Here is a 14513-nt window from a genome sequence, read left to right as displayed (position 1 = left end):
ATTCTGGTTTTTAATAGACTCTGCTATCCACTTCTAGTCAATGGGAGAATTCATCCTATTCACATTAACACTTGTGATTACCAACTCTGTATTTTCCTCCGTCCCTTTTTTCTCCCCCCTTTTTGATTTTTTTCTATTCTTTTCACCCTTTCCCTTCTTACTAGTCTTATGCTTCTTACCACTTCCTTCCTCAATCTATCCTTTCTTCAACTATCCTCTCCTTTTTCTTTCCCCTTTCTCCCATATAAGATAAGGTAACTTTCTATACTCAACCAAAATGTATATTATTTCCTTTTTGAGCCAAATCCCCTGAGATTTACATTCAAACAATTCTAATCCCTCTGTTTTTTTTTTTTGTTGTTGTTGTTTTTTTTTGTTTTTTTTTTTCCCTCTACTGTAATAGGTCTTTTGCATTTTTTTTTTTTTTTTGAGGCAATTGAGGTTAAGTGAGTTGCCCATGGTCACACAGCTAGGAAGTATTAAGTGTCTGAGGCCAAATTTGAATTCAGGTCTTCCTGACTTCAGGGCCAGTGCTTCTCTTGTCCATTTTAATGTGATATGATTTGCCACAGTTTGCCTCTCCTTCCCCTTCTTCCAGGACAAACCCTTTTCCATTCCTTTAATTTCTTTTGTATATCATCACTTTAAAGTCAGCTTATAATCATACCCTCTACCTATGGATATCTCTCATAATTGCCCTAATAAAGACACAGTTTCAAGATTTGCAACTGTCATCTTACCATGTAGGAATGCAAATGGGTTAATCTTTGAATAAGATATGTTAATTTTTTCTTTCTTGTTTGGCTTTTTGTTTGTTTGTTTGTTTTTCTTAAGTCTTCTCTGTTTTTGAAGATCAGATTTTTCTGGTCAGTTTTAGTTTTTTCATGAGAAATGATTGAAAGTCCCCTATTTCACTGAATATCCATTTTCCCCCAGGAAGATTATGCATCTACTATCGACTGTGCTCCCCTTTTACCCAAATGAGATAGACCTTTCCTCAAGTCTTTGTAAGATATCTTAGGCTGAGAAAATCATTTCACTGTCTTTTTGTAGGCTTTATGACTCTTGAAGCTCTTTGGTAGCATGATTCAATCTTGTTTCTGAGGGAAACAAGGATAAATTCAGGCAAATTTTGGATTTCTCTCTGCCACCTAGAATCTGCTCCAGTCTACTTTTCTTATTAAGCTATCAATTAAGTTGAGAGCAAGTAATTATGGACAAACAAGGATGACAGCTAAGGGATTGAGACTGGTGGAGGGGTTAAGCCACAAGTTGTGCCAGGAAAGGTAGCATGTTGTTTGAATGTGATGATATAAATATCTAATATTTATAAATACGAATTATAATTTCAAAATATATGCAAAATAAATGTAAAATATAAGTTCATCAAATTATTGAGATTGTTTTCATATTTTGTTGAAATGATTCAAATTAGAAATTTCAACAGCTGCCAAAGAGGCAGATTATTCCCTCTAGCCAAAAAAAAAAATTGTAACTTTCTCTAGATAATGAATCTGCCAATCAAAAAAAAATTAATTTTGACTCTGTAAAAAGCACTTTTTTAAAAGCAGGGTGAGATACAAAATTTGGATATTTCTTATAGGTAGTTTCATGTTCTCAAAGAGCTTAGACTATAGCAGGGGACTAATAAGATACCAAGAAGCATGCATAGATAGATAGTAATTGCCTAGGAGACTTGCAAAACAAAAATGTTATGTGTGTCCTAAGAGGAAACCTATCCTGGAGGAAGTAATATTCAACTTGGGCTGTAAAGTAAAAATTTTTGTTCAACAAAATATGAAGGAAATAGAGAATGAAGGCATTCTAATACAGAAAAGAAGCTGAGGGAAAGAACAAAAAGATAAAATTATAATATATAATTGCCTGAAAAAGAGCTTTCCGTTTTGGAATATAAGAGTACCATGGAGCGACAATAAGAAGAAATAATCATTCCTCTGTTTATATATATAATTTTGTTGAGGCAATTGGGGTTAAGTGACTTGCCCAGGGTTACACAGCTAGGAAGTGTTAAGTGTCTGAGGCCAAATTTAAACTCAGGTGCTCTTGTCTTCAGGGCTGGTGCTCTATCCATTGTGCTACCTAGCTGCCTCTTAGTTTGTTTGTTTGTTTGTTTTTTGTTTGTTTTCTTAACAACTTCCAAAAATCATTTAGTTTCTGATGGAGCCACTCTCTGGAAAACATTAAGGTGAAGAAAATATCTTGCTTTTATATTGTCTCCAATTTTTTTTGAGTGTATATTCAGGAAAGACTAATTAGGGAGTACTTTGTGAAGTTTCAAGTTAAATTATTCTCTCTGGTTAGTGTTTCAAAGTGTATTCCCAGGTTTCAGGAAAAGACAAACATCCCTCCTCCAAACAGAATTCTGTTGTTTTTCATCCTTTGTACTCAAAGAGAACCAATGGCATTATTATGTCAGAGTAAAGATACGGTGTGTTTGAGATGTGTGTGTGTGTGGGGGGGGGGTTGTGTGTATGTGTTGGGGGTGTTCAGAAATTTCTATCACAGTTCAGACACAAATAGTACATTTGAACGTTTGAATATTTGAAATAGTACATGTCTGTTGATTTGTCCATTTCATGTTTTTGTGGTGTTTTTCTGTGTGCTATTGTGATTCTGTTTTGCTCTTGAAGCACATCCCAAGCAAGCAGGTTGTTTCTAAAGACAACTAAGGAGGAACTAAAAGACAGGATAGACTAGAAAAAGAAAATAAGGAAGGGTCCAAGGCAATTCCAATAAACTTGGAATAGAAAACACCATCTGCATCTAGAAAAAGAACAATAGAGACTGAATGTAAATAAATACATGCTATGTTCACTTCTTTTTTCTGTTTTTTTTCCCTCTCTCATGTTTTTCCCTTTTTGTTCTATTTTTTTCTTCCCAACATGATTTATAAAGAAATATATATTTAAATAAATAAATAATAAGCAAAGGGAGATGATAAAATTTTGCATCTATAAGAGATATAAACTGCTATATGTGCTAATCTTTTGATTCTTGATTCTATAAATGTTAGCTCTCTATACCAGTCCATTTGGAATTCAAAAAAAAAGGTTGTTATGCTCTTATTGTCTACCTGCTGACACTCATTCCAGAGAATAACCCAATCCTCTTGACTTCAGAAAGATAAATTCCAATTTTTCCCCGCATCTATTCTTTGACTGCTAAATATAGTATCATATCCCACTAGCTCTTGATAAGCAAGAATGATTTGATGAAATTAATTATAAGGAATATAGAGTTTGGTCAACTGAATCACTTCTTTACTTAATCTAACATCTCATTACATTTCTGCTTCATGAAACATGATCAATTCAAATCATCTGTTTTTCCTCAATGGATAACCCAGGTAATTTCCTTAAGAGCCCACTAAACGTCTCAGGAACTTTCATAAACAAACTATCCCTTCATAATCACCACTTCTCAGTGCATATTATCTCCCCTACTAGAATGTAAACTTCTTAACAGCAAGAGTTGCCTTTCTTTGGTATTTTCATCACTTAAAATTATGCATGAAGTATAGATGTTCAAACTCTTTTTTCCTTTTTTTAATCATCTCTGATTTTTCATGATTTTCTTTGGAGTTTTCTTGGCAAATGCAATAGAGTAGGTTAGCATTTCCTTCTCCACTTCAGGTTATAGGTGGGAAAATAAGGCAAAGAATATTAAATGAGTTGCCCAGGGTCAGACAGCTAGTAAGTAGCTGAGGCCAGATTTGAATTCAGAAAGAAGAGTTTTCCTGCTTCTAGGTTTAGTATTCTATCCACTGTTTGGGGGATATGAAAAGAAAAATACATAGTCATCTATGTATTGTAGAATTTAATATATGGAATGCATTTTCATTCCTGTGCTCAGACTCCTAAGCACATTATATTCTCTGCATTATGTGCAAGGGCAGGCCAGCCATTTTTACCTTCATTTCCTTAAATTATCATTGTACAATTTATGGGCCTAGTATCCTGCATTAACTGCAATTCCCTGAATTAACTAAGTAATTGCTTTGTCCCTGTGATATGTTTGGTTGTGGACACACAGTCTGAAAGAAGCACAGTGTTTAGATATTACCTTGTTATTGGAAATTAATGAGCCCACATAATCCTAGAATATCAAGGAAGAGAGAGAGAGAGAGAGAGAGAGAGAGAGAGAGAGAGAGAGAGAGAGACAATGATAAGATAACTGATTGTAGTATCAAAAAACACAGAGCAATTCTAGAATTTACAGTATAGGCTATCTGCCACATAACAGTAAAGAGAAACATTTGATTTTCTTTTGTATATTTCTTTCATATTAGCATGTCTTTGAATATTTTTCAATCAATAAATGAATGTCTAGGCATAAATTTCTTATGCAGATGCATATAGGTGAATACAGTCTGTTATTAAAATGCATCCTTTGTTGGATAAGGCTGACTCAGCAAGAGTAGATAATCTAAGACAAATGAAAATTTATCCATGGGAATAGAGGCTACTTCCTTAAGGACTATAATAATCAGTTTTTTCTCTTTAAGTCATCAAATATTTATTAAGCACCTATAGTGCGCCAAATATCTGTAGAAGGTACTTGGGTTACAAAACCCAAAATGAAATCATCTCTGTCTTCAAGGATCTTACTATGAATAAAGAAGTAAAATCCAATTTGTAACTTGTGGAGATTAAACTTTTACACAAACAAATATTAAGCATATCCAAATATAAATTTATTTCAAAAAATAGGGAATCTTACTGATTAGGAAGATAAGAAAAGATCTGGGTAGGGAAATGCACCTGAAATGTAGAAAATGGAATGCTATGTAAAAAGGATATAGAGAAGTAATCATAGGATTTAGATTATAAAGTACCCAAAATGTCAAATAATTCAACTTTTTCATTTTCAAATTGAAGATACTGAGTTCAAAAGAAGGGAATTAACTTAGGTAAGTTTACACAGAAATTAAGTTATAAGGGAATTAACTTAAAAAGCCTCTGTTACAGAGGCTGCAAAGACACCTAATAGCTATGTGACCCTACACAAATGGCTTAAATTTGTTTGACTCAGTTTCACCTTCTGTAAAATGATCTGCAGAAGGAAAAGGCAAACCACTCCACAATCTTAACAGAGTAAACCCCAAAAGAGGCCACAAAGAATCAGACACCCCTGAAAACAAATAAATAGAAAGACATACAAGCTATGAAACTATAGTCCAGGTCAAAATGGTAAAATTGTTTTCTTTGATTCCTTAGAGTATGTTCTAATTAGAAGTCTTTGTGGATAGATGACAAAATCTGACAATTTCAGGGAAGCACAGCTAATCTGGGCCCTTTTTCCTCAAAGAAGAGACAAACCTCAGCAATTCAAATTTACCATCCTATATTCCAGATATCAACTTTTCTGATTTGCAATAGACTAGATATGCAAGCTGGCTGAATCATTTATCAAGATGCAGAAGTTAACTATAAGAAACAGAAAAAAGATTACCCATAATTGCATAATGTAGTATCTTACAATAAAACATGTATTAGCTAGAGTATCAGTAAATTACTTACAAAAAACTTTAATAAATTTAATTGTGTTGCCCCCACTTACCCATCATTTTAGAATAATTTAAAGCCCAACTTCTAATGGAGGGAAATTATTCTAAACTTTGCATGCAGACAAACAAGAAACCTTTTTATTCTCCATTTACAAAATGACATCTGCTCTATTTCCATTTTTGTTTTCAGATGTGAGATTACTTTAGTATTTTATTTCTTATCTTGTCAAATAGAATTGTCAAAGTCTGTGAAAATGTCGTTGCTTCTCAAGTCCCTTAAGACTGAACATTTCAGATACCTAGACATAACACTTTATATAAGGCATTTATTTACTTAGCATTTTAAATAAAGGAATCTCAATCTATTTTGTTTCCTTCTTTTCCTACTTCTTTCCTTCTTTTTTCATTCCTTCCTGTTCCTTTCTTTCACATCTCCCTCCTTCCTTCTCTCCTTCCTTTCTTCTTTTCTTTCTTCTTTTTCTCTATTTCTGTATTTTTCTCTCTGCCTGTCTCTGTTTTTTCCCTATATTCCCTTCTCTCTTTCCTAAATTAATAAAAGTAGAAAATTGGAAGGCAAAGGATCTCATGACTATTCTTAATTGTTTTATCTATGTATGAACACATATATTATAATATTTGTTTTCACATAACTATTATTTCTGACTATACTATAACCTATCTCATACTTTAAAAATTATCACTTAAAATGAACACATAAAAAGGGGAAAACATACATGTCAATAAAATCAACCAACATTTTAACCCTAACAGTACCTTCAATATAATCACCCATAATCCCCTCCCCCTAATTTTTCAAAAAAAGAAGTCTCTTTCCTTTCATTTAATTGAATTTGTTTAGGCCTTTGGTATGATTAGTTTATTTTATGATACTTTCTTTCCCTTCTTCACTGCAAACAAGTGGAAAGATACTTTGAGGACACAAAAGAAATCCATATACCTTGGAGTGGTTAAAATCCTTAAATGACCCTAATACTTGGGGACATTTTAATTTTTCTGTCTCAGGGTTTTTAACCGTTAAAAGACACTCAATAAGACTGGAGACTTTAATTGAACTTTACTTCAGTTCTTCTCAATATCAAAAAATATATTTACATTTGTTATATGGATGGATCCATAATTTTGCCACTATGGTTCTTCCCTCCATCAATATAGAAAGTAACCTGTCATCATCTTCTCAATCTTTGTGCATTTTTTTCATATTTTCCCATCAATCCTTTTTTTAAAAATCCTAACATGCTATAGTCCTTTAGCTTCTTCAGTACTTTTTATAGAGTATTTTTACATTATTAAGTTTTTATTCATTGATTTATGAAATTATATATATATATATATATGTATATAGTGGACTACATATTTTTGATGTTCATAGTGGTTGCTAATGGATATATTCCTTAGTCCATGAGAACACCAAAAAGCCCATAGTAAAAATGGTATAAAGCTCTTTGAATTAAGCTCCACTTTCTGTTTCTTTTTACCTTTCTGCTAAACTGCCTATGCTCTGACAGACAACATAGACATCTTGAGACTCAGCATACAAATGAACAGATGTCAGTGTCTTCCTGTGTCTGTTTTAAGGATTATTCATTGCACAAGACACAACTTCTCAAAGCATACGGAAAGCTAAATATACCAAAGATTTTTCTCAGTTCCTTTTACCCTCCTTCTTCAGGTGCCGACATTTTGATTGAAAATCCCACTCTTCATGAAAGCATTTCTAAATCAACATATGGTGGTGCAGTATTGTGGAAAGAGCACTACATTTGAATCAGGTGTATGAATCTGGTCATAACATGGGCATGTATTTCAGTCTCTTTTGGTCTCAGTTTCTTCAGTGTAAGCTGAAGTAATTTTGATTAGATTATTTCTAAATGTAATTTTAATTCTACAGTTCTAAGACCAAAAAGTACCCATAATTCTATTTCTCTTTAATCTTCATTAGCCTTCATTTTGTTCATTGCCTATTGCTGCATCCTTTTGTGTCCTGTTTGCTATAGAAGCAGAAAAATAACAGTCTGTTTCAGCACACAAATTTAATGAAATAAAAATGTTGTTTTTACTTGGTGACAAAGTTGTCTTTTATTTTTAGTGAAGAAAAGGAGTATTTGATTGATTTTGTTTTTTTTTTTCCTCCATCATGTGTCATCCTTTGTTCTCTCCGAATTTTTAAATAAGGTAATTCAAAAACAAATAGGAACCAAAAAGCCTCCCTGAACATGTCATATTTTCTTATTGGACCTCCTACACTTCCTCTCAGAAATATTGAAAAACAGATTCAAATCTATACCTGGGAGAGGAAATCGGAAAGTAAACTCCAGAGATTAGTGCTATAGAAATGAAACAATTGCCTTGATGACTTTACAGACTTTTAATGCCACACACACACACACACACACACACATGCACACACACACACACACACTACATTTGGCATATTGTATTTTTAAAGAATTGTTTTCTTCAATTTTTTTCCTCCCTTTCCCAAGGTAGCTGTTGACTCTCTCACGTATATCTCTCATTTATTTTCTCATTTTTTCTTCTACTTCTTTTATTTGCCTTTTAAAGTCTATTATGAGAACTTTCAAGAAGTCTCTGAGTTTAAGAACAATTTATATCACTCTTTGAAATTTCCTCTGTGAATATTTTGTCTTTATCTGAGCTTGTGTTTTGATTTTCCCTGTCACAATGGTAGCTTTGTTTGGTCAAGGTTATTTTCTGTTTCTTGCTCATTTTCTTTCCCCTTTTTTTAGTATTTCCTTTTTTTAAAATTTTATGGTTGTGCTCTGCTCCTGGCATAAAAGGGACACTGCCCCAAGCTTCCTGAACTTTGGCTTTGAGCACAGGGTTCTCTTGTATTTGGAGGGCTGCTCTTTTCAGGAAATAGCCTGCTTTCCCAGAGTTTACTTTTTAGACTGGTACTAGAGGCTACCCTACTGATCTGCTCTTCTCCTGAGTCAGGACTGAGGGTCTCAGTTGCTAAATTGCTGTGATTAAGGTTTTCCCAGAGCCTATCTGATCTGGGTTGTATACCCTTTTCACTCCAATGAGACTGATCTTTTTTTTTTTTTTTTTTTTTTTTTTGAAATTTCCCCAATCTATCTTGTACCAGAGAGTGTATTCATTCATCAAATCTGTTAAGAGACCTGGTTTCATGTGATTGTTGAAGAAAATTGGGAGAGCTCTAGTAGAGTCCTGACTTTACTCTTCCATTTGGCTCCACCTCCAGATTTCAATTTTCTATAATTTAAAGTTAAAATACTCTATACTGGGTGAAACCCAAATTGTCCATCTGAGTAGAGAGTGATTATTCATTCAAGTCAAGGGACATATTAATAGCTTTTGTTCACAGTCTGCATGTAGCGTGTTATAATGTAAACTCTTTGATTAGATATACTTTAGATTACAAATAACTATTATGAGTGAAACAATTTAATGAAAATTCAAGTCTCAAGAAAGTAAATTCTTCTGATATAGCATTTTGAATTTTGAGATAAATGTTTCACACTGTAAGTGGAAAGAATCCTGTCTGTGGTACCATAGGACATGGATTTGAATTCCAGTTCTGTCATTGTCAGTCACTCTTTTTTTTTTTTTTTTTTTTTTTTTTTTGGAACTCAGTATTTTATTTATTTATTTTTTTTATTTAAATAGCCTTTTATTTACAGGATATATACATGGGTAACTTTACAGCATTAACAATTGCCAAACCTCTTGTTCCAATTTTTCACCTCTAAGCCCCCCCACCCCCTCCCCTAGATGGCAGGATGACAAGTAGATGTTAAATATGTTAAAATATAAATTAGATACACAATAAGTATACCTGACCAAAACGTTATTTTGCTGTAGAAAAAGAATCAGACTCTGAAATATTGTACAATTAGCTTGTGAAGGAAATCAAAAATGCAGGTGTGCATGGTTTTTAGTCATCTCCCAGAGTTCTTTTTCTGGGCATAGCTAGTTCAGTTCATTACTGCTCCATTAGAAATGATTTGGTTGATCTCGTTGCTGAGGATGGCCTGATCCATGAGAACTGGTCATCATATAGTATTGTTGTTGAAGTATATAATGATCTCCTGGTCCTGCTCATTTCACTCAGCACTCAGTTCATGTGTAAGTCTCTCAGGCCTTTCTGAAATTATCCTGTTGGTCATTTCTTACAAAACAGTAATATTCCATAATTTTCATATACCACAATTTATTCAACCATTCTCAACTGATGGACATCCATTCAGTTTCCAGTTTTCAGCCACTACAAAGGGCTGCCACAAACATTCGATGCACATACAAGGTCCCTTTCCTTCTTTATAATCTCTTTGGGATATAATCCAATAGTAACACTCTGGATCAAGGGTATGCACAGTTTGATAACTTTTTGAGCATAGTTCAAACTACTCTCCAAAATGGTTGGATTCGTTCACAACTCCACCAACAATGCATCAATGTCCCAGTTTTCCCATCCCCTCCAACAATCATCATTATTTTTTCCTGTCATTTTAGGCAATCTGACAGGTGTGAGTGAGTATCTTAGAGTTGTCTTAATTTGCATTTCTCTGATTAATAATGACTTGGAGCATCTTTTCATATGACTAGAAATAGTTTCAATTTCTTCATCTGAGAATTGTCTGTTCATATCCTTTGACCATTTTTCAATTAGAGAATGGCTTGATTTTTTTATAAATTAGAGTTAATTCTCTATATATTTTGGAAATGAGGCCTTTATCAGAACCTAATGACTGTAAAATATTTTCCCAGTTTATTGCTTCCCTTCTAATCTTGTCTGCATTAGTTTTGTTTGTACAAAAACTTTTCAGTTTGGTATAATCGAAATTTTCTGTTTTGTGATAAGTAATGATCTCTAGTTCTGCTTTGGACATAAAGACCTTCCCCTTCCACAGGTCTGAGAGGTATACTATCCTATGTTCCTCTAATTTATTAATAATTTCATTCTTCATGCCTAGGTCATGAACCCATTTTGACCTTATCTTGGTGTACGGCGTTAAGTATGGATCAATGCCTAGTTTCTGCCATATTAGTTTCCAATTTTCCCAGAAATTTTTATCAAACAGTAAGTTCTTATCCCAAAAGCTGGGATCTTTGGGTTTGTCAAAGACTAGGTTGCTATATTTGTTGACTGTTTTATCCCTTGAACCTAATCTGTTCCACTGATCAACTAATCTATTCCTTAGCCAATACCAAATAGTTTTGTTAACTGCTGCTCTATAATATAATTTTAGATCTGGTACAGCTAAGCCACCATCATTTTGATTTTTTTTTCATTAATTCCTGAAATTCTTGACCTTTTGTTTTTCCATATGAATTTTATTGTTATTTTTCTAGGTCATTAAAATAGTTTTTGGGAGTCTGATTGGTATAGCGCTAAATAAATAGATTAGTTGGTAATATTGTCATCTTTATTATATTTGCTCGCCCTATCACAAGGCATTTAATATTTTCAATTGGTTAGATCAGACTTAATTTGTGTGAAAAGTGGTCTGTAATTTTGCTCATAAAGTTTCTGATTTTCCTTGGCAGATAGATTCCTAAATATTTTATATTATCAGTAGTTACTTTAAATGATTTCTCTTTGTAACTCTGACTGTTGGATTTGTTAGTGATATATAGAATGCTGATGACTTCTGTGGGTTTATTTTATAACCACAACTTTGCTAAAGTTGTGGATTATTTCTAATAACTTTTTAGCAATCTCTGGGTTCTCTAAGTATACCATCATGTCATCGGCAAAGAGTGATAATTTGGCTTCCTCATTGCCTATTCTTATTCCTTTAATCTCTTTCTCAGCTTTTATTGCTATAGCTAGCGTTTCTAATACAATATTAAATAGTAATGGTGATAGTGGGCAACCTTGTTTCACTCCAAATCTTATTGGGAATGGTTGCAGTTTGTCTCCATTACATATGATGCTTACTGCTGGTTTTAAATAGATGCTGCTGATTATTTTAGGAAAAGTCCATTTATTCCTATACTCTCAAGTGTTTTTAATAGGAATGGATGTTGGATTTTATCAAATGCTTTTTCTGCATCTATTGAGATGATCATATGGTTTTTGTTAATTTGGTCATTAACATGACCAATTATATTGATAGTTTTCCTAATATTGAACCACCCCTGCATTCCTGGTATAAATCCTACTGATCATGTGTATTATCTTGGGAGATGATTTTCTGTAGTCTTTTTGCTAATATCTTATTTAGATTTTAGCATCAATATTCATAGGGAATTGTCTATAATTTTTCTTTCTCTGTTTTCAGCCTACCTGGTTTAGGTATCAGTACCATGGCTGTGTCATAGAAGGAATTTGGTGGGACTCCTTCATTCCCTATTTTATCAAATAATTTATATACATTGAGGCAATTGTTCTTTAAATGTTTGGTAAAATTCACATGTAAATCCATCTGGTCCTGGGGATTTTTTTCTTAGGGAGTTGTTTAATTGCCTGTTCGATTTCTTTTTCTGAAATGGGACTATTCAAGCAATTAACTTCCTCCTCTGTTAGTCTGGGAAGTCTGTATTTTTGGAGGTAGTCATCCATTTCACTTAGGTTATCAAATTTATTGGCATAAAGTTGAGCAAAATAACTCCTTATTATTTCTCTAATTTCCTCTTCATTGGTGGAAAGTTGTCCCTTTTCATTTTAAGACTACTAATTTCATTTTCCTCCTCTTTTTCTAATCAGATTTACCAAAGGCTTATCTATTTATTGGCTTTTTCATAGAACCAACTCTTAATTTATTAATTAGTTAATAGTTCTTTTACTTTCAATATTTTAATTTCTACTTTTAATTTTAGAATTTCCAATTTAGTATTTGATTGGGGTTTTAATTTGGTCTTTTTTAGTTTTTTTAGTTGAAGCCCAATTCATTAATCTTTTCTTTCTCTGTTTTATTCAAGTAAGCCTCTAAGGATATAAATTCCCTCTTATTACCGCTTTGGCTGCATCCACAAATTTGGTATGATGTCTCATTATTGTCATTATCTTTAGGAAATTATTAATTGTATCTATAATTTGCTGCTTCACTAATCATTCTTTAAGATGAGATTGTTTAGTTTCAATTACTTTTGGTCTATTTCTCCTAACTTTTGTTGAATGTAGTTTTTTATTCCATCATGATCTGAGAAAGCATTTAGTATTTCTGCTTTCTTGCATTTAATTAGTCTTTATGTCCTAATATATGGTCAATTTTGAATAGGTTCCATGAACTGCTTGAAAGAAAGTATATTCCCTTCTATCTCCATTCAATTTCTCCAAGATCCAACATACCTAATTTTTCTAATATTCTATTTATTTCTTTAATTTCTTTCTTATTTGTTTTGTGGTTTGATTTGTCTAATTCTGAGAGTGCAAGGTTGAGATCTCCTACTATTACAGTTTTGTTGTCTGTTTCTTCTTGCAACATTCTTAACTTCTCCTTTAGGAAGTTGAGTGCCATACCACTTGGTGCATATATGTTTAATATTGATATTGCTTCGTTGTTTATGCTACCCTTTAGCAGGATGTAGTTTCCTTCCTTATCTCTTTTAATTAGATCAATTTTTACTTTTGCTTGATCTGAGATAAGGCTGGGTACCCCTGCTTTTTTGACTTCACCTGAAGCATAATAGATTTTGCTCCAGCCTTTTACATTTACTCCATATGTATCCCCCTGCTTTAAATGTGTTTCTTGTAAACAACATATTGTAGGGTTCTGACTTTTGATCCAATCTGCTATCTGCCTCCTCTTTATGGGGGAGTTCATCCCATTCACATTTATGGTTAGAATTACTAAATCTGTATTTCCTGCCATCCTAATAACCCCAGATTGTGCTTACTTATTCTTGCCTCCCCAACCCTCTTTCCCCTTTAAACTTATATACCCTCTTGTATCACGATACTTATCCTCTTTATAATCCTCCCCTCCCCCTTTGAGTCTTTCCACCTTCCTTCCTTATTACTCTTTTTTTCCCTTTTCCTCTCCCCGTTTTAATAGGGGAGAGAGAATTTTCTCTAAAACAAATGTCAATTATTTTTCTTTGAGCCAACTCTGATAGAGTAAGATTCACACAATGTTCTCCCCCTCTCTAAATTCCCTCAGATATGATAAGTTTCCTTAGCCTCTTTGTGGGATGTGGTTTCCCTCTTTTATCCCTCCTTCCCACCTTATTCTGCCATCATCCTTTTCCATATCTACTTCCCTTTTTATGTTATATCAGTACAATCAAATATACATGTATTCTTTTCTATATCCACAACAGAAATACAATTCTCAAGAGTTATTTTTACCTTTCTGCATCTCTTGAGTTCTATGCTTGGAGATCAAATTTTTTATTTAGTTCTGGTTTTTTCTTCAGAAACAAATGGAATTCATTTGTTTCATTAAATGTCCATCTTCTTCCCAGGAAGAAAATGCTCAGCTTAGCTGGGTAGTTTATTCTTGGCTGCATCTCAAGTTCTTGTTGCTTTTCGGAATATCATATTCCAGGCCCTTCTTTCCTTTAATGTAGAGCAGCCAGATCTTGGGTGATCCTTATTGTGGCACCTCGGTATTGAAATGTTTTTTGGCTGCTTGGAAATTTTTTCCTTAATCTGATAGTTTTGAAATTTTGCCTACATATTCCTTGGGGTTTTATTTTAGGGTTTCTTATAGAAGGTGTTCGATGAATTCTTTCAATGCCTATTTTACCTTCTGATTCTATTACATCTGGGTAGTTCTCTTTGATGATTTCTTGTAAAATAGTATCTAGGCTCTTTTTTTCATCATAGTTTTCAGAAAGTCCAATAATCCTCAGATTATCTCCTAGATCTATTTTCCAAATCTGTCGTTTTGCAAGTAGATAATTCATGGTTTTTCAGATTGTCATTTTTTTGCTTGACTGATTCTTGCTGTCTCAATGAATCATTAGTTTATATTTGTTCAGTTCTACTTTTAAAAGAATTATTTTCTTCATTAGCTTTTTTTACTTCTTTCTGTAT

Source organism: Sarcophilus harrisii, chromosome 3, assembly GCF_902635505.1.
Source record: "Sarcophilus harrisii chromosome 3, mSarHar1.11, whole genome shotgun sequence".
In the NCBI taxonomy this organism is placed as follows: Eukaryota; Metazoa; Chordata; class Mammalia; order Dasyuromorphia; family Dasyuridae; genus Sarcophilus; species Sarcophilus harrisii.
The sequence above is the reverse complement of the archived record's forward strand: the minus strand, read 5'-3'. Positions refer to the sequence as shown.